Raw genomic sequence first — 23,134 nt, 5'->3', positions numbered from 1 at the left:
TTAAAATTGCTCTTAAAAATATATGCTCGAAATTAGTAACGTATATATTATATATATATATATACGTATATATATATATATATATATATATATATATATATATATATATATATACGCACACAGATGAAAAAAATCATCGTAAATTAATATTAGACGCCCGTTATATATATATATATATATATATATATATATATATATATATAACGGGCGTCTAATATTAATTTACGATGATTTTTTTCATCTGTGTGCGCTCGACAAGTATGGCCATAATAACTCTAGTTTTCTGATCTCCAGTGCTTGTTAAAAATACAAAGTGTCTTGAATAAACATTTCTCGAAATTAGAAAGCAAAATATATCTTTATATCAAGAGACACAGCAGTATCTCGTGTCAAACGTTAAATATACTTAAATACTGGAATATTATTATTTCATAATTAGCTTTAATATTAATAAATTGATAAATTTGTAGATATTATTTAATACTGTTTAATATTAAAACAAATTATCTAAAAATATATAATACGTTTTTAGACAATTTATTTTGATGTTATTTACTATTTTAATATATATAATATTTAATAATTCAATATATTAATAAATAAATAATTTAAATTTATAAGAATCACTTTATATGGCTACAAATGTGTTAATAATTAGCATCATTTCTGAAATACATTTGTATATTTGTTTTTAAAATTTAGAACGTACATTGTAAAATGATATAGTTGCACACATCGCATTAATTCGAAGAAAATTAATGTCTTGTAATAAACGTTCCTCGCCGCACAGTCGTCAGTCTTATAAATTAAATAATAATCTGTCGCGCAAATTACAAGTGCGCCGAGCACTTGCGGCGCAGCAGGTACACAGCTGCGACCTGCTCCACATGCTCGTCCATAAACCGCGCGTAGGTGTAAACGTGGGGCAGGCTGTATCACCTCGTAACCAAGTGACACGTACGTGTGATGCATCGTACACGCTCCGCTTAATGAAGCGAATTGGTCTGACCCGGACTAGTGCCTATCGCGGCAATAATTTCGCAAAATAAGACCACTGACCGGTAAGGCACGTGCAATGCTTAGAGAATGCCATTAGAAAAGAGATGCATCTATCGTAAATAACGTGTCGACTTAAGCATAAGTTTTCCACAAACGATCTTCATTCCAAATCGAAGCTTTATCTCGTTCCGTTAAATCATTTAGCATTTTCAGAATAATGAGACGCAAATCGAACAAAGTAATCAAAGCCCAAATATTTTTATATTTTTTATAGTAATAACGTCTAATTTAACGTCTATAATTTAAAAATTATAATTCCATAAGCATAAATGTATGTAATGTATTGCTATTCAAATGCTAAATATTCAATTTTGAGTTAATATACTAATTAATACACCAAAATGATATATTTTCCCGACAATTCTCGTCGAGAAGGAATGTAACGATCCTCATCAATGATCAGGTCGCAGCTTCTATATCGTATTTTTCTTTCGCGAAACGAGTGTCGACAACGCCGGAGCAGTAGTCCGGGTCAGTCCAATTGTTTCATTAAGTAAAGTGTACGTAATGCATAATACACATATACGCACGCACACAGGAGCTGAGCAGAGCGCACGGTTGTGGGCCGGTTCACTCGCCTCTCACACCTACGTCACGTCTCGATATCTCGGTTATCGAGCGTCCGAGCTCTCCATGAGAATATGGGACAGGCCGCAGTTGCGTACCTGCAGCCCCGAAGCTCTGCAACTCTGAGGTTATCCGGGCACGATTCTCGCTCCGTTTCGAGCACTATCGACCAATTAAAAAACTGACTCTCGAGCCAAGCAGCGCCAAAAATAGTCGAACAGACTAAATTGGCCCTGTAAATTTTATTTTATTACCGCGATAAATACAATTAAGGGACAATTTATGAAGATGAAATAAAATTAATCGTTTTCTAATGTAAAATTGTACCGTGTTAATATAGTCAGAAAATTTTATTTCAGTTTGAATCATTAAATGCGATTAAATTAATTATAATTTTATATTAATAAAATGAATGAATCTAAATTGTCGTAAGATCATTCAGTTCTAACATGCAAGATTGAAATGGAACTCTGTAGTTCTCTTCATTGGACCGTAGGATCTCAATATCCTAGTTTCACTTTCCGAGATATTATCGACGCACCGCGAAATAGAGTTTCCTACGTGCCTCCGTTAAATCTCCCTGTATTTTCGTCGGTATCGATGACCTAATTTGACACGATGGAAAATCCCTGATACAGAACGCCTTACAATGTGCGTAATCTTAAATCAATTCCTTATAAAATATATTATACAGAGTATAGTCAAAAATTTGTCACATACTCGCAGCAATGTCAAAGATAGTGCGATACATATACTTAATATAGAAGGAGCCCGAATATTAAGAAACCAAGAATTAGAGAAATTAGAAGAAAAATTAAGAAAAACACAACGAGTCCGGAAAACACGATAGTCTTGTCTAGAGATACTATTGTCATCAAAGTCATCATAAATGATGTAGACTTAAATAACCCTACGTCTGACTGGGAGTTTCCATCGAGAATCGCTCGGTGAATCCTGAAGAACCCTACATCCGCCGCCGCGACGATGCACTCAACGCGCACTCGGCGCATCGCCGACGCTTTGTGCATCGCGACGACAACGACAGTGTGTCGACGGGTCGAGGGAGACGAGGGGGAAACGCCGAGAAGAAGGAGGGAAAAAGAGGAATTAAAAGGAAACTCGCTACTCGTGTGAGTTTCACGGCGCGCATAGTTCAAAGATAGATGCATAGCGTTGTGCACGAGGTGGTGGCGCACGAGCGAGCGGCTGCATGTGCATCGGTCCGCATGCACACACATACACTCGTCTCTCTCCCTCTCTCTGTCTTTCTCGCCATTGAGATCTGACCTACTTCATGAACACACACGGTTTGCCGACACCGACGTGCGCTTCAACCCGTGCAAGATCACCGACCGAGATGCGGCCGATCGACGTGTGGGTGCATCGCCGAGCGCAAGCGCGGCGCGGCCGCGGGCGGCCGCCACCACCGCGGCCGGGGGTGAGTCGGTGAGTGCCTCGCGATGCACCAGTTTTCGGTGCACCCGTTGCTGGTACCTCGGACGATTTCGAGCGCATCGGCCTAAATATTCGTTGAGGGGTTGACGCGGATTTCGGACGAGGCAATGTGAAATTTTGCGCCGCGTCGAACGGTCATGGTTAATCCTTTCGGCACTGAGTCTTTTTTTTTATATTTTACATGCTCCGCGCATTCCTAAAGATTAAGTATACCTATTTCTACCGAAGGAGTTAAAATAAAAAAAAAGAGAAAGCTTTATAAAATTAATTATCTGTATATTTCAATAAAAGTCAGAGAAAGTTTCAGAAATTGTGAGGTTTTAAAAATGAATAATAATTACTTAAAAAATGTCAAACAAGTCATCTTGACCCCCTTGGTAGTACTAATGGCTGCAAAAATATTTAACTGAATCACGTTCAATTCTAGATCAAGTCTAATCGAGCGTTGTTTTCTTATTTCTCTAAGTTAATCACTTGACACATCACCAATTACTTCAGAAAAAATAGCCTTGCGAATTTGCATTCTAGAAGAATATATAATCTCAATAATAAGCAAGTGAATTGATATTAGCGTATTACGGAGACCAAAATTTGAGTTGGAAACATTCCAAAGCGACACGCGAAGGAGCATATTTTCATATCGCGGTGGCTGCGTCACAAAATCCGTAGTAATACGAATTGCAAACGCGTCCTAGATTTCGAATAAGATATTTATCGGCTTTATTCCGGGCGTTGTGAAACGGGCAAAGTAGACGGCAAAGAGACGTAAGTTTAAAACGAGCGATCGACAACGAATTACAAAAGAGAGAGAGAGAGAAAAAAACAAGCTCCCCGGACGTTAAAATTCGGAGAGACATATATTGACCGATAAAAAACGTTTCTCTTGTAGAACACCGTCATTATTTTTGAAGGAGGCCTGTACTTAGCGTCTCTTCTTCTTCTTCTTCTTCTTCTTTTTTTTTTACCTTGAAGTCCAATCTAAGTAACCGAAGACGCGTGCTTCACCGACGCACGATCCTTTCACCGATAAGATATTTAAACACTTTGTCGCTTAATAGTTTAAAAGCAAAAAGAGAAATCGAGAGGGAAAGTGAATATATAGCGACCGGCAACTCGTATCGTCAAACCCGTCGGATTATACGGCCCGTCAATCCCCATCGTCGCACCGCGACCGCACAAAATTTCGGCAGCGCGACTCCGCTCGAGGAATTCGAGATGCGTTACAAAGAGGTCACCGTTCACTGTTAATGCACCCGGTGCGCAATTCCGAGTCGAAGAGAGCGCACTCGACGTATCCTTGCGCTAAATATAGAAATCTTGACGCACACTGTGGAAATAAATTTTCACGCTTATCGTGCGACGTGTAATTTTTGCGAGGCTTTGAAGTTGGAACAAAAACGCAACGCTTGGAAACGGAAAAAGGATAATAAATCTACGGAAATTTTCCAATTATCGATTATAAAACGGCACAGTTCTGAAATTAAAGTAAAGTTATATGTTAGTATACATATTTTGCTCATTACCTTCCCTCTCGATTAAGATTATGTCGCAAAACATATTTGGCGCCAGTCGAGTAAAGCTTTTTTCAACCATTATACAACAAATCATAAAACGTTCACTCTGTCAAGACAGTCATTTTTTTCGCATATCGCACTTACAAACTTACACTTTCCCACTCGGCGACGTTTTATTCAAGCAATTTTCAGCGGCAACGAGACGCTCGCGAGTGCACGTAGATTAATGCAATTATTTTTATCGTACGCCGACCTTCCATCCTTGGAAGTCGTTAAATGCGACGAAGTCACACTCGATCTGGTCGAGAATACTTGAACAAGTCGGTCTGGAATCGAGTGCCGTCTGGTCATCCAACTTACTCGAGACTCGAGAGTTTACATTGCGCGAGGTGTCCGCGACACGTTATTGGCCGTAATATCGTCGCAAACGCAATACACGCACACAATCGCGGCAAGGTGACGTGACACAATGCATCTATTCGCGGTGGCTATCGAGATATATCGAGAACGGGCGCAAGTGCCTCTTATCCGCGTCACGCGAATGCGCGTCCAGGACAGGGGCGCGATTCGCCGCGTCGAGTAAAGTTCCTCGGTTGCTTGGTTGCAAAAGTCCGACATGCATCGGCGCGTTATTAATCGCGAGGCATTCGCGTGTTCGACTTGGTCAACGTGCCGACAAAAACAACCTATCTACGAAAAGATTAAGGACGAGCGAGATAAACGGATTAATTTACTACACGATGTTACGCGCGCTTATACACGCCCGCTCGTATTTTGCAGTCTAATGCAATGCTCTCGTTAACGCAGCTGGATCAATATTGAAAGTAATGAATCAGGGATACACAAAGCTCTCGGCAAGGTTAAAAGGCTTTATCAGTGCTGATAAAGCTGTGAGATATTTATAGGTAGATTAACCTATTGCGACTGAGATAAGAAATCAAATCAATGTCTCGCAGACGTAAATATAAGGACATCTTGCAGGCATAAAGTTTAAATGATAAAATGAAATATCCCAGACAGCACAGACATCTTTAAGACATTTTTAAGACCTTTTATGTTCCGATTTTGGACATGCGTGCTGTCCGAGATGCTTCGCACTTGAATATGATGATACAGCCGAATAATTTTAACAAGTTCGTTAACCAAATTTCGCGCCAAACTTATCGATACCATTCTGATAATCGCCGCGAGAGCCAGCGAAAGTCCTTCGAAAATTTCCGAGAGCGCTTCCTGGCTACGCGCCGCCGCGCCGCTTCTGGAAGTCGTAGAGACGCGCGTCCAATTCAAACAGAATTTATACGCGACCTCCATCAGCGGATCCGCAAATAATCCGCGACCGTGCCTCTATAAATTCACCTTGAAGCGAACGGCCGGCCTTCTGCGCGCCTTCGTTCTCCACCGGCCGGCTCGAGCGAATGCACTGGAAAGTGCATCGGGTCATTTGCGTATTCTTAGTAGCGCTTATTGATTTTCAAATAATTCGGACGCGAGCGCGAGCGCGAAGGCGATACGTTGCATCCCTCAGCTACCTATATGATTCAGGCGTATCACATACGTGAGATAACACCATTAGAGCCGCATACTTTTTCGTCCCACTTATAAACACGCGTTCGCTTATGCATTATTTTTTACATACAATGCAAGGCCAGTGATCGACGCAAAGTAATGCGGAACTTTGCTTTCCGCGGGCAATGACGTTCTATAAAAGTACGCGATTGAAGAATCAGTTTACAAGGGAACAACTAAACAACTTTCCTACACGTTGAATTTTAATGCGGAAATGTAATCAGAATACAATTGGTCTATTACAATTGAACAAAAACAACATCTAAGCTGTTCTTTTAAATTAGAAGGCAGACACCGAGTTTTTTTTTTTTTTTTTCGAAATAAGGAAAATGTCTACAATCCAAATTACTATTCTCTAAAAATTGAAGAGTGAAATATCACTCAAAACGAGTGAAATGCAAGTGTAACGAAAAGTGAAAATTGAGCCTGGTGAATTTTGAGCGTTTCGCCACTCTAAGAAAGAGTAAAATTGCGCTCTATAGGTTGGAATAAAATCGCCAAAGGGCACTCTTTTCGAATGCAGTAGATCAGTGTCCATAGCAGTGAATTATATCACTCTACAATTTTGTGTGAAAAAGTTTACTTTGTTAGAATTATTTATCAGTCGAGCTTTAATGAATCATGATAGTTTTAGAGTGAGATCGTATCACTCCGGTAGGAGTAGCCGCTCTAAAAAAAATTGAGTGGAAAAGTCACTCTTACCTTATAAGTACCCGCATTTACAAGTTAGAGTGACAATCCTCTCCTTCGGAGTGACTATCGCAATCACTCTGATATATTAGTGACGAAATCACTCTATGAGATTTAGTGTTCTTTTAAATTAGACCGAGTTCTTTTCGAAATAAGGAAAATTTCTGCAATTCAAATTACTAATAGAAGAAAAAGAATTCAAATTTCATTAAAATAAATTATGATGCTTACAGAAATACATCGGTTATCAGGTTGCGAGCTCAGTACGAGAACGCGATGAAGCCCGAGCGCGATTCCGGACGGCAGGGATTCTCTCGGTGCACGTGCATTCGCACATGCAAGCACGGGCGCGCTGCTTGCAGCAGCTCGCAGCTTGCAGCGGAATCGTCGAACTGGGTCAACGAGACACTATCGCTCCTGACGCACGTACACAAGCACACGCTCGCCGGCGTGCAAGCGCACCGTTTACACGCAGGTGTCCTATATATGCGTAACGCGCGAGAGAGTGTCGCCTCTGAATTTCTGTTCCCTCCACCGACAAGCGCCGGACGTATTGACATTTTACCAAGGCAAAGCCGCAAGCTCCCCCGACGCGGCAATATCCGGTTATTTTTGCGGCCCGGTTCTAATTCGGTTATCTTGCATTCGGCGGCGCGCGGCGTCGCCGTCGTGTAACCGCGAGCGCAAGCGAGATACACGCTTATCGATCCTATCTGCCGCCCTGACACTTTTATCGCCGCCATGCGTGTGTAATATTACCAGGTTGAAATAACGTTTTCATATTTCATTGTTTGCCGCCGCAACCGCGATTACGTATATTCCTTGCGAGACGAATACGTTGCGAAATTCGGGAGTGGAACATTTATAATTGGGAATGTAATGCAAGAATTCACTGGAATAGCTTAAGGTGAACCAAATAATGTAACAGATCGAATAATGATTTTGCTAAACCGAGTCACAAACAACAGTTATTAAAGAGAAATATCTGATTCTGGAAAATAATAATATTTGCTTCATAACTTTAATTAATATGTCTTACTTTTTTCCTTAACTGACACAGTGCTGCTGTAGCTATTTATAAAAAAGATAAAATTATTTTTTAGAATTAAAATAAATATTGAAATATAAAGATAATTATTTCACTAATTTAACCCTTCGCCCGTATACCTGGGTCGTTTTCGTCCGGGCGAAAATCAAATGTAGTTGTAATTTTTGAAAACGGGTAGAGAGGGCGCCATTGCGCATCCGTAAAAAAAGTTATGCTCCCCGAGAACCCGCCTACCGAGTTTCAAGGCGCCAGTCCCCCTCCGGCCGTCACAGGAGACACGTCAATTCTTGAAAGGACGAAAACGACCCAGGTAGGCGGCGAACGTTGCCCAAAAACGTAAGTAATTTTTTTGTGTTTTTTTGTTTTAAAGTGTTCATTGTGTCCGTAGAAGTCTCATAAAAACATCTGACCGCGAAAAAAAATTACAAAAATGTTTTTGTTCAGTTTTTCGACAAAAATGGCGCAGCGGTCGGTCGAGGAAATGTCTATTGCCTATTGCCCGAGTGATAAAGATCGCAAAACTAACTATTGCTGCGTGAAATGCAAGAAACCAACTTGCGATGATCATCGCGTTACGTGCTGCGTGCCGTGCTTTGTGTAGCGTGTTTTTTACGACTTACATTAATGTATTTTTCTAGATAAACAATAAAGCAATGTTGGGATACTTAACTATTGAGTTATTACTTATTTTATTACTAATTTTTTTATTATTAAATATTTATTACTATTTTTACTACGAAATTTGGGGCTAATTTATTGGCAATTTTAAGGTCGCAAACTTAAGCATTTAATTTCAAAATAATTGCATGCAATATTTTTTTTATGAAAGGTACGTTTTTCCCCTTCAATTTCCGTTTTGATTCATTTCGATATCTTTATTTGTCTTAAAGTTATGATTTTTTGAGTAAACAAATGATTTTACCCCTAGTTACTCCATTTTTTAAATATAAATTATGTGAAAAAATTAAATTGTTTATAATTTTATGATTGATACTTCAAATTGAAGGTTTGAATTACCTCCATGAATTTTTTCAGATTTTTTGTAACACTTTAACACTTAAAAAAAACGTCAGGACGAAAACGACCCAGGTTGGCGGCGTAAAGGTGCCAAAAAAACGTATGCGGGCGAAGGGTTAAGAAGTATAAGAAAGGAAATGACAGCCTATCAAGCCACTACATGTTAATTAAGAGTTGACATAATCAATTTTGATAATGAGTTTGTTTCGTCTAAGAATTATTATATGTATATAATATTATTATGTATATATTTTTGTATGTAAAATATTAATGAACTTAATAATAATGCATTTTGATGCATATGTAAAATAATTTCCTATCTATAATACATATCATTTCCATTCCGATATACCTCGCCTTGACACAGAAGGTTTAATGAGATTTCGCGTTGCTTAAACTCATCCAAAATATCTACAGAATACAGTTCTCGATTCTTGAAGAAAAGTGAACGAAGTGAAAGCGTGTGACCTGTCTCGAATTCGCGATTAGAGAGGCCTTGCTATATGGGAGCGCTGGGACTGCCAGACTCCAAAAGACGCCGAAAAAGGCGAATCACCTCCTTGAAAGCCGCTCCTTACAGACGGAAACCATGGAGGCGAGACAGAGAGGAGAGGAACAGAGGAAGATTGTACGAAATAAGAGGTGGCTGTTCGAGCAATGGGAATGTTTGCCAAATGACGTCAAACGTCAGACTCTTCTCATTCCGGCGCCGATTCACACGTTGTATTCGCGACGACGCGGACGTCGATCAGCCTGAATGAGAGATTTTCGAGAAATCTTGCATATATATGTATATAGAGAGGGAATAAAATGGTTCCAACTTGTATATAACGGTGAACTCGGACACAATTAAAGATAAGAAAATGAAAGAATGTAGGAACATAGGCATATAAATGCAAATACACGAGATAATAGAGAATTAAACTGAATGAAGATCCGTGTTTTCAGAAATGTGATTCATTGCTCATCTTACCTACTATCTAAATTCTAAAGGGTACTCCCAACACGTGTAATCCTCGAACAATATTCACTCGATACTTATCAATCTCCGCGTTACATAATTTGAGACTCGATGTATTTGCATAACAAAAAGCTAAACGAGCTAAACCATAAAGAGGGACGAAGGAGGAGAGGGAAGAAAGACGGATTAACAATACCGCGTGCTGGTTACAGAAAGTCTAACAAGAACAGTGCTCGCCTACGAGATCGGACGTTATAGCAATTTTAATCCCGACGGCAGTGACGCAATCATCAGCGAGAATCAGCGGCAGCGACGCATTCCTCGAAGCGTAAAACGCTCGGCGACGGACGGAATGGACGGATGCGAATGCACGCATTTCTGTTTACATCGCAGCTTCCTACGACGCAGCACGCAACGAGCTCTCGCATGCCCGGGGAAAAACGAAAGCAAAAGAAGGGAAGAAGGATCCGAGGCAGAGCTCAGAGGCGAGATCGAGACGGAGGGCGGAGGGAGAGGAAGAAGGAGGAAGAAAGGAAGAGATGGATCTCGCCGAGTGCATAATAGCCGCGCTGAAGGCGCTTCGTACTCGTGTCTCGCGCACGAGAGGCTTCTATGCGTGCAGCCTTAAACACGAGCGCGTCTCATTATGTAATAAACGTGCGCGAGCTGCACGAACGATATGTGTCACGTATGCGCACAATGCAATAATAACAAATGACGGGAGGAATATAAGGGAGGAAGGAACGGGAGGAGCGAGAAAGGCACAATGCGTAAGGATGCGTGATGCGTGCGTTCGATGCACATGCAGATACGTACCGTTTGCTACGCGAAGCAACGAATACAGTGAAAGCATATTCGTGAGAATTATGTTCCGCGATACATCGCGGCGAATGTGGAAAAAAAGAAATATGTAGGAGGATTAAAATTAAATTCAGAAAATATAGATATGTATATTACAAGCAAGATGTAAAAGTCTATTTTTTTATTTTCGTTATATATCTCTCTCTCCTTTTTAATTTATTTTATTCTAAAACAAAAATGTTATAAGATCAAGCATCTCGAGACTTCTCAAGATGCTTCAGCAAAGAGCATTTTTCTCTTTGTCTGATATTTCTTTTATTGAATTTTCCCCGTGAATAATTGAATTAAAAATATAAAAAAACAATTGTAATTGCAAACCAATAATTTTACACTGTAAAATACATGAGTATGGAGAGCTTCTACTGTACAAGTTTTAATTACATATCTAGATATCGTATATTTAAGTAATTCACCGCTGACGAAGACTTGCAAATTGGTATAATCAATATATAGAAACATTCAGTTATTGTACATTTCTTAATTTTCTCTCTTCTTATTGAATAAATTGGTATTTAACACCTAACTTCACTTCTTGTTCATCCTTTGACTTACCTCTTGTTCATCCGGTGATTTACTTTATAACTTAGCTTGTAGCGAACGAGAATCGACCTTATTTAATTTAAAGAGTATAAACCTCATATGTCGTGCAAAACATAAGACTGCGTATCAACGTATAGAAGCATTTATTCATAGAGCAGGGGACGTTTCGTAATAAAAGTGCTAAAATTGGATCTGGGATAATAATAATGTGTCTTAAACGTGCGGCCGTGCGGTCGTGCGGCTGGATAAAAAGCAAGGAGGAAGCTGCGATGAGCGGAAAAGCTCGACAATAGATGGGATACGCGTGTACACGCGGCAGCGCGTATGCAGATATGTCTCAAAACGCGCTCGAAAGACGTACGAGACGCGCGTCTACGCGCGCGCACACATGCGCAGACACGTTTTCTATCCCCCTATTCACCCGCGTACGGCGACTCCGTGACCCACTTTCCGTCCCTGGGAATAACAGGCGCACGGGCGCACACCTCTCTCGTCCACCCACATACGGAATCCCCCGATGGGCTGCATCGCCGTCCGCGCCGTCCGTTGACGTGCGTTATGCACCTGCACGTGCACGTCACACGCGTCGTAATCTGCGGGACGCGTGCGGCCGCTCGGTATTACCAATGAGTCCGGCGAGAGAGTTCGTTGTTCGCATCGTTCGCTCGATCGTTCATTTTCGCGTCAAAATTGCGCGCGTCGCAGATATCTATTCGAAATATCATTCATGCATTATTGTTCCACAACCAATGCTTGCTAGTATCAGTAAATAACATTATTTAGATGATCATCCAGATAAAGGGATGGAATCATCTTTATCTTATCTTGATGAAAAAAAATACCAAGTTCATCTTTATCTTAGATGAAAAATCATGTTATCTTATCTAAAAATTATCTAATCTAGTAGGATTTTCATTCTTTCTGCTATTTCTTTATCACCATTTAAATTAAATTGGATTTCAGAACGTTATATGTACAAAGTTGTGTAAAGACCTATATTTGAAAGAAGTGGATTACTTATACTGCAAGAGTGTCATATTACACTCTAAAACAGATCAACTTCCAGTAGTAGCGGAGAGCTTCAATATTGAAAAAACAGAATAATAAGCAAATAATTATTAGTGGTAACATCGAAGCACTTTATTCGTATTTGGAATCTAAATCAAAGGAACTCCAATCTCTTACGAATTTTCCAAATTAAAAATATATTTTTTTTAATATAATACATCCCTGCCATTGATATGCCAATAGAGCGTTTTTTAAATTTAGTTTACTTCGTCGAAACCGCTTATCGGACAAAACATTCGAAAAACTTTTATTTTTAAGAAATAAAAACTTAAAATAAAATGTAATATCCCTTTAATACCCTTTTTATAATCTGCGTAATTCTTTTTATAAATTTTTATAAATAGTCTCTCAAAATTATCTAAAAAATTATCTAAATAAATCGCGATAATCATCTCATCTTTTATCTAGATTAATTAAAAATAAAATCATCTTTATCCTATCTAAGATGAATTTACGGATTTTAATCTTATCTTCATCTCAGATTATTTTAAAATCTTGTACGGCAAACACTATCCACAACACGAGCTTCACGCGCGTCAAAAATGTGCGAAAAGATATGTCAATTCTTTCGTTGACACACGTCTGACGATATTTATTATATTAGCACTGAAATGTGATACCAGCAAAATTAATATTCTACTCTCTAAATCTTAGGTTCCTTCAAAATTGATGTAGTTTTTGCTGCCTCTTTTTACCTTCTTACTCTCTAAATCTTATAAAGTGGTTTCCACACTAATATATTAGAGTAATTGAGATAGTCACTCCAAAAGAGGGGGTTGTCACTCTAATTTGAGTAAATGCGGGCACTCATAAGGTAAATTTTCCACTCAAAATTGTAGTGACATAATTCACTTCTATGGACACTGATCTACTGCACTCGAAAAGAGTGCCCCTTCACTCAAACGGAGTGCGATTTCACTCCAACTTATAGAACACAATTTTACTCTTTCTTAGAGTAATCACTCGAATCACTCGAAGTGCATAGGCTCAATTTTCACTTTTCATTACACTTGCATTTCACTCGTTTTGAGTAATATTTTGCTCTTCGACTTTTAGAAAGTATAAGCTCTTCTATAGACGTACATTTAAAGCGATGTAACTGATACACGAGGGAGATACCATTCGTAATTGAGGATGTGCGATCGAATTCTTAATTTGTATAGATAGTCACGACTTTATTTGGTACGGACTACAAGTTCTGAAATGACCAAACTGTCTACGCCTAAATCCCACCGAGATTAAGAACATGGACTGTCGAAGGTTTCCTTTTGCCAGAACCAGAGATTCCTCCGGCCGCTCGCGAGGCCGGAGCGGGTTCCGGCTCTAATCGGTCGAGAGTCCGGCGGATACCAAGCTCGTCTCCCGCATCGACACGCACGCGGCGGCGCTTCATCAGCGCTTCGCCACGCGTGGAAGTCGTTTACCCCTCGGAGTTATTTGGCCCCACCGTATAGCTCACTAACACGCACGCAGATTCACGCATCGCAAAGAGTGACAAGCGGCCAAAAGAAGAGAGACAGACCCCGCTGACAGAACGAGCGGGGAGATGTTGAGAATCGCGAGATTGAGCAAGAGAGGATGTGCAAATCATGCAAAGAGTAGGGACCTTGGGAGAGATAAAATTAATGAAAACTAGAGATAGGGAGATAGAATTATTCGCGCATCTAGTATTGAATGTTATACGCGCGTATGCGTGAAAAGGAAGTTAGAACGAAAGGAAACTAGAGATAGGAGAGAAGAAGAGGAGAAGCAAGTAAAAGACGAGACACACGTGCCAAGAACGTGCGCACACGTGAACGTTTGCACGCTGCGTTTCGATTTGTAAGCATCGGCAGTTGATTCTTGGCAATCTCGGCTGCTCCTACTACATGCGACATACGTTTCAACGCACTCTTACGTAAGAAATTACTTCCTTTGACATAACGATAGCTACATAAATATAAAACTTATTACTTTCCTATATACACTTCTGCAGATTAAATATATGCTATACTGACAGGTTTGTAAATAGATTTTATCACAGTTGCTTGTTACTTTCAACTTCTCATTATTAATGATTTTGCTCCTATTAATGACTTAGAAAGACATTAATAAAATATTAAAATAATATAAAGATATGCATTTTCAGATTCCAAACAGCCGATTGATAATAATATTATAAAGTTTGTAATAAGAGTGTTTGATGATTGATTAACGAGAGGGATTTTAAGAAGAAAAAGGAAAAAAGGAATAAAACACAGTGAAAGCGAAGTTAGGAGTATGAAGAAGTAGTTGGACCTAAGCTTTTATTAAAAATAGAACCGTAATGATATACAACCAATTAAGGAAAAAAAACGCTATTATATTCGTGACATTGAAATATCACTTCAAACCGCTCGTAGATAATTCGGAAATAAAAAAGATTATTCTATGACCTAGACTTATTGAAGATCGGTTCAATCCATGGAATCCAGTCTGAGCTTCAACTAAGCATTTATTGCCAAAAGATGTCGAGAGAACTTCATTATTAAGAGTTCACGCTTTTTGGCTCGTGTTTAGCGTAAAGAAAGGCATTTGGTATACACAATATTATTCACACAATATTATTATTAGACTACTAAGATCCCGGATTGTAAATATCGTTTTTCTCCTTAATTGATTGTATATCATTAAGTCCTGTTTCACTTATTATTATTGTTTACATATGTTGCCTGAAAAAGATGTTCTTCCTATTATTAACTAATTATTGCGATATATCACCACATGCCTCAGTGGTCGAATTAGTAGAGGAAGTTCGGATAATTTGAACCATGCGGGCAAGTTGAACCATTACGATATTTAGAAGTGTAAAACGTAGCAAACTGTAATGCAATTACTAGCTGCTGGCCCCCTAATCTAACATACAAAGCGGCAGCGTAGCACAACGTGTCATAAAGTAACAAATTAAAACTAAAGATTTGATGTGTATCGCTTACAGCGTAAGGTTAGTACATAAACTTTTATTTTGCAGTCAATATACTTCACAGATTTCTTATTCTTTATCGCTTTTTGTTGCATGTAAAGCATGAATATCAAAAAATTCCTGTTGAACTTCAACAATTTTGTACACCGATGGTTGAGCGATATTCCAGATTTCTGCGCGATTTCAGTCCAAAAAAAATCATAAACATTAAGGGGATTCTAAAGCGAAGGCCGAACTTCCTCGATGTCGATAATGTCAACATTTCTAATCCTGTTTTCTCTATACCTGTCCTTGTTTAACTATAGTAATCTGTCCTTGTTCGATCGCTGCGCCATCTCTCGCTACACGCAATACTGCTTATCCTATCAACCTGCATGTACTTTTGCACAAAATAGTAGCGAAAGCTCAAACTTTTTTGTTACGTTTTTAATTTTAGTTTTTCATGTACGGTATTCTTTGTTCACATTATACGAATGGCGCGTGTATCTTATTTTGTACATACAAACTGTACAACTCCTGTATTAAGCAAACGTTTACGGTAGGTGACAGCTCAAAAATGTATTTTTTTAATTTTTTCCGATTTTTGTCTTGAAATCAACAATCGCGCGATGTGTTTTCGTGCATATTTCAATTGTGTACAAATTTTTTTAAGTTCTGTGCAGTCTACTCAAAGTTGGAGCTCTCCCTGCAATTGTCGGTAATTTGGGTCAGTTTAGGATCCCCTTAAAAATGAACAATTTTTTCTCATTTCTTTGTACAGAGGCCGCCATATTTAATTTTGTAGTTGGAAATTCTCTATTCTGAGCCCAAATTCTGTTAGAGCATACCCGAAAATATAAGGAACACTAACGTTGATCCATTTATTCCTCTGTTACAGGCATGAAAATGAGGTTCAAAAACATGTTGAAAAATCAACGATCTTCGTCGTTAATGGGTAGGCCTTAAAATACAATAAATAATTTTTTGCAAGGTTAATAAAATGGTTCACCTTGCCCGACATGGTTCAAATTACCCTACAAAAATCTACCTTCGAAAAATTTCATTAAACTCACTATAAATAAACGAAATTTGTTAGAAACACGTTCTAACAAACATTTGGCATTACAGCCCAGTGAAAACAAAGTTTAGCTATTTTTAATAGCTTTCAAGTTATTTTGAAAAAAGGTGGTTTAAATTACCCAAATTTCCTCTATAAACATCCGTCACGGAATGTAGGAGGAGTCCAGGTTTGAACCCTGGCTGGGGTGATATTTTTCGTAATAAATTCTTTACACTTTAATAAGGATGCTTATCAAAATTTAAATCTATTTACGTTTGTGAAGTTACTGCTCCAACAAAGAGCTGTGTTTTTAAAAAATCAAAAAATCAGCGCACAGTTTACTGAATTTGGAAAAAGTACTTATACAAAATTTACAGAATATTATTATTAGGCTACAAGATCCAATCTGGACCGCAAATGACATTTTTCTCTCTAATTGACTTATCCTAATCGTAATGTGCGACATGGTCACATTATAATGCCGCACATTATGATTAAGACAATTAATCAATTTATATTAAATAATAATGATATCTCTATAATGATATCTCTATCTTTCTTTCTATTTCTTGTAATTTCCAACTGAATGTTAAACGGTATTAATGCATCTCTTATTTCTTTGTAATACGAATTACAAATGTTGCAATGTTGTATTAATATTAGTGATACTATACTTAACGATTATTGTTAGTATGATGTCCAAAAGTTATTGTGCATCTAAAGTAAAGATTAGTTATTATTAATCTTAATTTAATTATCTCTATTGCGACCAATTACAAATCCTGATGTGATAAAATGGCAATCGATAGCACATAGCAATATAACGCTACGGTACTATAAATGTGTTCTTAATCAACTTTACTGATTAATCGAATCCGTCGTTTACATACTTATATGCATACTGCATGCGATATTTTTACCATGATGGTAACAAAAATGACCGAGCTTGACCCATGGCCCATTGGAATTTTATGATCTTTATTTTCAGTCACCGCGAAAAAGGCACAGCACAATATCTACGCCAACGATCGCGTTCAATTACTGCGAAGTAATAAAACGAAGCGACATTGTCACGCAAAACGTGTCTCTGCAATGCAAAGGATCAATAAACGGCATATAGATATCTATTATGTCAATGCTTAAATCCACATCATCCAGTATTTCTAAAACCGCAACTCCGATAGAACAGCTTTATCGACAATGAAGACTACTGCCAGATCTTTCGGAAAACCTGTCGCGTGACAGTATACAGTATCAAATAAACAGCATTTACAATAACGTACTTAAATACGTGTTTAGCATGCAAATACTATTGAACTACAGCCCGCTATCATTTTATAAACTGACAAATCGTACAATTTTTGAAAAGTTTTATTACTTAATAAATTTATTTAATGTTTATAGAACAAATTTATTAAGTATTATAACATCAGAGAAATATTCATTATAGTTTAATTGCAGCTTATTGTATAATATAAAATTGTGACATTTGTCGGATTTTATTAACGTTAGGACTAAAACTAATATGCCATTTTTTATTTATTAATTTTATAATTACTTTTTCCTTTCATAGTATTTAATAATTAAATAATGTTCTAATTGATACTCAAATGCAGAAAAATGTAAAAAGATGAATCGCAAGTAATCGAAAAACGCGCTTCATTTATCTCGAGAATTTGTCATCGCGCTCGAGAAAATGTCTCTGTCTTTCCTAGTCACTCACTTCCCGTATTCGCGCTAGTGAGAGCATGTTTCACAAGTGCACACAAGTGTACGCTTTTAGGCATCATGCCTCCCTCTTCCCCGCTTCTCTCTTTCTCGGACTGAAACGACGTCGTGGAAATCTTCGTATGGCAACCCGCCCACCCTGCAGAAACGCATTCCGCATACGAAAACGCACGCGTCGTCGCGTGCTTCAGAATTTCGAGGAACCATCGATTCCGCAGACACAATGATACGTGCCTCAGGGGACTGCCGACGATATTTCACCAAAAGAGCGTAAAGAATCGTAAATTTCTCTATTTTTTACATGACAAATGAATATTAATCAATTAATTAAATTAGGTCATTATTTAAATAATATCTACTAATTAGAATATATAAACTGCGAGTATTATAAACGTCGAATTTCAAAATATAATAGAAAATTGAATATTAGCGTATTAAAACTTTAATTACAACTAATCAGTTTACATTACCAAATAAATACTGTTAATAATAAATCATATACTTTACAATTCGCAAGATAAAATTTTCAAGTCGAATATTTTTTACTTTCCCCCTTTTCGCGTATTTTCAGATCTACAATTTATTACCAACGGAATTACCAGCAACGGTCCAAAGGTCAATTTTAAAAAAGTAATCTTAAATTAAAATTGGGAAGAGGTTCCTGCATATAACGAATATCCTGTAAATAACGTATTGTTTAACGCCCGACAGTCGACAAACAGCGGTTTCGCGTTACAAACAGGCAGGAACTTTGTAACCGAACGCGCGCGGGACGATAAGAGCGCCTAGATCAGAGCCAAGTATTTAACTTGTTCGCATCCATAAGCACGCCAGCAGGCAGCTCTTATGACCATGGCCTTAATCACAACGAGCGTACACCGATATGCGCGACGCGCATCGCCTTTTACTGCACTCGCCCTGCACGTCGGACTGCAAAACGGCAACGAGCCTCGCCGCGGTCAAGAAAATTCGTTATTACTCGTTACATCGAGGATTAAAGTCTACCGCGGTAATCGCGTAGCTTAAGAGATCTCACTTTACGTAGGTATTTATATAACAGTAAACAATGTAATAACAATGTAGTAAACTGGAAACATAATAATAAAATTTAATATATAATTCTAAAGGCTTCAACCTTTAATTCCGCTCTCCCAATTTTTTATTTTTTAAATATATTTAAATAATATTAAATTTTACATCAATGACGCTTTACTACTAAATATTAATATCAATTGTGCAATCTGCATAAAGTGCATACATTTATTTGTAAATAATTCCAGTTCGAATCCTTGACAGTCAAAGAATTAATTTCTTCACTGCGTGAGTATTGATGAAAATAATTATGATTATATATTTTTTACATTTGGTTAGATTTATATATTTTTAAGTTAACCTTAACCCTATCGTGGCTTGTCATATCTTCGAGACACAGAGATAATTAGCGATGAGATTTCCTGCGTGCAAGCGCAAATATGCGCTTGACCTTAAGTAATCATCTCTCCGCGAGGTCGACGGATAAAGTCGTCGACGTAGAAAACAAGAAATGACGCGCCTTGACAAAAGATGCCTTATCTATAGCGCGCATTGAAGTAAAAAACTTTTCTGTAGAAATGGTATTAATTACCGATTTGATTAACGCGCGAATAAACCGACGGCATAGATAATTATCATTAATCATTCTATGAACGACGTAATTTTCGCGACGTTGAACTTTTCGAAGAACGATGTAGACACGCCAGACATCCCGTATTTATAACTACGTTTCTGTCGAATGTAAAACCGGACGTTTCTATTTTTATTTGTCCTACAATTTATGGTCGCGCAAAAAGATATCGTCCCCGACGAGTCTCTTTTTATCTCGGTTCGCTGTTCGCTCCGCCGAAATATCGATTCGGCATTGTTTCCGATATATAAGCGGCTCTCGCAAAATAAAACGCTTTTGCGCCGCAAAAAAGCGGAGCCCGTTGTTAAAGAAAAAAAAGGAGCACGTTCGGCAATGCACTCTAGGTTCAATAAATTTATCACGAGGAAAAGCGCTATCTTATCGGACCGGCATATGGTAACGCCTGATTGGAAAACACGCAACAGCTGCATTTTTATGCGCGATCCGCGGTATTCGCGCCAAAGTATTGACCCAAATCAAATCACCTGACGACCGCGATATCGGCATTCCGTATCGCGCGTTGCACTTCATATCATCGGTGTGTAGGATAATCAAACGCGATAATGCCACTTCAAAATGCATACGACTCGCCAAATCAAGTTTCTCGACAAGATAAAAGATATATATGTTTCCAGTTCTTGCTTTTTCTCTCCTTCTCTGCTTCTGTCTCTTTCTTCAACGATATTGATTTACTGTTAATCAATACGCTATAGATAACAATAGTCTCCTAGCGCAATTAAAATAAGGAAAATGTCTTGTAGCAAGATAAAATCTATCGGAAAGTGCGTAGAAGGACATATATCTTCGAAGGGAAACAGAACGAGCACGGTAAACGGAAAAAATATCCATTTTTCCTTGGTATTAGGCCTGTTCTTTTCGGCTGAACTTCTGCACGGTTCATCTTTCCTCTTTTTCTTTTCGTGTTGGACAGAAAGAGAGAAAAGATGAACCGTGCAAGAAGTTGAGCCGAAAAGAACACGGTCCTAGATATCGTCTGAGGAGCATACTCTCTAAATTTCATAGAGTGGTTTCGCCACTAATATATTAGAGTGATTGCAATAGTCACTCCAAAAGAGAGAGTTGTCACTCTAATTTGAGTAAATGCGGGCACTTATAAGGAGTGAATTTTTAGAGCGGCTATTCTACCGGAGTGATGCAATCGCACTCTAAAGCTATAGTGAATCACGATTCGCTAAAGATCGACTGATAAATGACTCTAACGAAGTAAAATTTTCCACTCAAAATTGTAGAGTGACATATAATTCACTCCTATATAGGCACTGATCTACCGCACTCGAAAATAGTACCTTTTCAAATGGAATGCGATTTCACTCCAACTTATAGAGCGCAATTTTACTCTTTCTTAGAGTGGCGAATCGCTCGAAGTGCACAGGCTCAATTTTCACTTTCCATTACCTTGCATTTCACTCGTTTTGAGTGATATTTCACTCTTCAACTTTTAGAGAGTAAACTGCGGATCTGAAATGTCTCTAAATACGCGTGATGTACCGCGAGTAATCATCCAAAATCTCGATCGAATTCACTGCAAATCCAAGTGTGTTATTTAGCCAAAGCTCTTTTTACACATTTCTTGCCATTTTAAATCACGTCATTTAACACGGTTGAACGTATTAACTTTTAATTTAATTAAACGTGCTAAATGACATAATTTAACACATATAGAAACGCGTAAAAAGAGCTTCTGTCTCATTTTTAGACGTTTATGCGTGTAAAAATAACACACTTGAATTTAGAGTGTTGGTTCCTCAATCTCATTGACCGCCGCAAGGTAATCCGCACCGATTTCGGCTCGCACTTTGCGGAGAACCATTGCACGGCGCGGCCACTCCGGTATTGGGGTACCGCGTGCCACCGGCGTGCGTTACGTCTTCGTTTAGATATACGGCGGAGGCTGAGGAGAGACCGCGGGAGAAGCCCGACGAGATGACGACGGATACGACGGTTTATGGCCAAAGGACACGACAAACGCGGCCCGTGTGGATGTGAACGTGACGTTGGCCGTCGCCCGTCGGAGTACTTTCATTGGTGTTATACAACCGCGGACCGACCGCTGAAAGGAGAAATGGGAACGCACAGCGACTCTCATGCGGACCACGCCGGCGCCGCGGCGTGGCGGCTGCGGCTGATTCGCAATTTAGCGACATCTCGATATAGACGACATAGATAATAAGCAAGGGTCGAGAGGTGCGAAAAACAGGCACGGTTAAGTTTATAATTGTAAATTATTTACAATTTATATTTGTTTATATTTGTAATGTTTATTAAAATAAGCCTAGCAATAATAACAAGATTATTAAAAATTATTAAAGATTATGATTACGGATTGATCCGCGCCCCCATTGCGTAAATATCTTTTATATCTTATAATTATATTATAAATTTTTTAAATATATGGTACATTAATAACGATATTGTCAATTATATTATGAAGGTTTTTTGTGAGAGAACACAAAGGATTCCTACGAAGAGGTTTGAGGTATCAAATATGAAGGGGAGATAATGTGCATTCTGCAGCATACACGTGGCGCTTAATGCGTCGATTTTAACAATGGTGAATGATAATGAAATCATTTGTATTCCAGTCTTGGCTTTGATCATTCAGATTGACATTAATCACAAAAGTTTCGAAAACGAGTTTTAACCTCTCCGCCACTACTGGAGGTATATCTCCACCATTATGGAAGTAAAACTGAATCTGACTCATACTGCGTATGTAATTTACATAACACAAACAGATATAAAATTTTTGGAATCATCGATACTTTTTTCCTTTTTGGTTATGCAGATTGAAACACTTAAATGTAATTCAATATAATTAAAACTATAAATATAAATATAAATATGTAACTAAAAATTGCATATTAATCATAAAGTTAATACTGTTTAAAAAAATGTACAATTTTTTTCGTCAAATATCACAAAATTAATTCGTATGGAAATATACGTTTAACTTTTTATGTGACTACTGCTTTCGCGTTAATTGCGATTTTCCGGCATGACTGGAGCGATCAAATGTGTATTACGGTACGGAAATAATTGAAGGAGGGGCGAGTTTTTCGCACGTGGAGGCGCCGACTAGGTCGACGACTTTAGTCATCGTGATATGTAGACAGACCTGCGACGCATCCCGATGCATAAACAACAGTGACAATCATGTCGGCACCGCCGACCAATATCGCCGCAGTTGGTTATATTTTATCATTTTCGTTATCGAATGTGAAATTATCGAGAGTGTTGCAATTGCAGCCATCAAAGATTATTCGCCAATAAATTGAATTACTGTCATCGTTTCCAACGTCTTTAATATTACGATATATTTTGCTGAGGCTCTCAATTTGACTCTTTTACGAACAAGGATAGATTGGAAAATTTTAATTTACAAACGATATTGAATAA

At 38.3% G+C, this 23,134-nt stretch overlaps 3 long non-coding RNA genes across 3 annotated transcripts; all 3 read left to right on the top strand.

Annotated features, from left to right (window-relative positions):
- The first annotated feature begins 3,112 nt into the window (after nucleotides 1–3,112).
- Nucleotides 3,113–7,870, top strand: LOC139783795 (uncharacterized). The gene is made up of 2 exons (XR_011721382.1): nucleotides 3,113–3,846; nucleotides 7,085–7,870. It is a non-coding gene; the product is annotated as an uncharacterized lncRNA (long non-coding RNA).
- A 190-nt stretch (nucleotides 7,871–8,060) lies between these two features.
- Nucleotides 8,061–9,228, top strand: LOC139783793 (uncharacterized). Its single transcript, XR_011721380.1, has 2 exons — nucleotides 8,061–8,496; nucleotides 8,935–9,228. It is a non-coding gene; the product is annotated as an uncharacterized lncRNA (long non-coding RNA).
- Nucleotides 9,229–16,020: 6,792 nt separating this feature from the next.
- On the top strand, nucleotides 16,021–17,608 carry LOC139783794 (uncharacterized). The gene is made up of 2 exons (XR_011721381.1): nucleotides 16,021–16,221; nucleotides 17,315–17,608. It is a non-coding gene; the product is annotated as an uncharacterized lncRNA (long non-coding RNA).
- The last annotated feature ends 5,526 nt before the right edge of the window (nucleotides 17,609–23,134 follow it).

Source organism: Temnothorax nylanderi, unplaced genomic scaffold (assembly GCF_030848795.1).
Source record: "Temnothorax nylanderi isolate EJ_2023f unplaced genomic scaffold, tnyl_v1.0 TNYL_tig0542_pilon, whole genome shotgun sequence".
NCBI lineage: Eukaryota > Metazoa > Arthropoda > Insecta > Hymenoptera > Formicidae > Temnothorax > Temnothorax nylanderi.
This window is presented reverse-complemented; position numbering and strand designations above follow the sequence as displayed.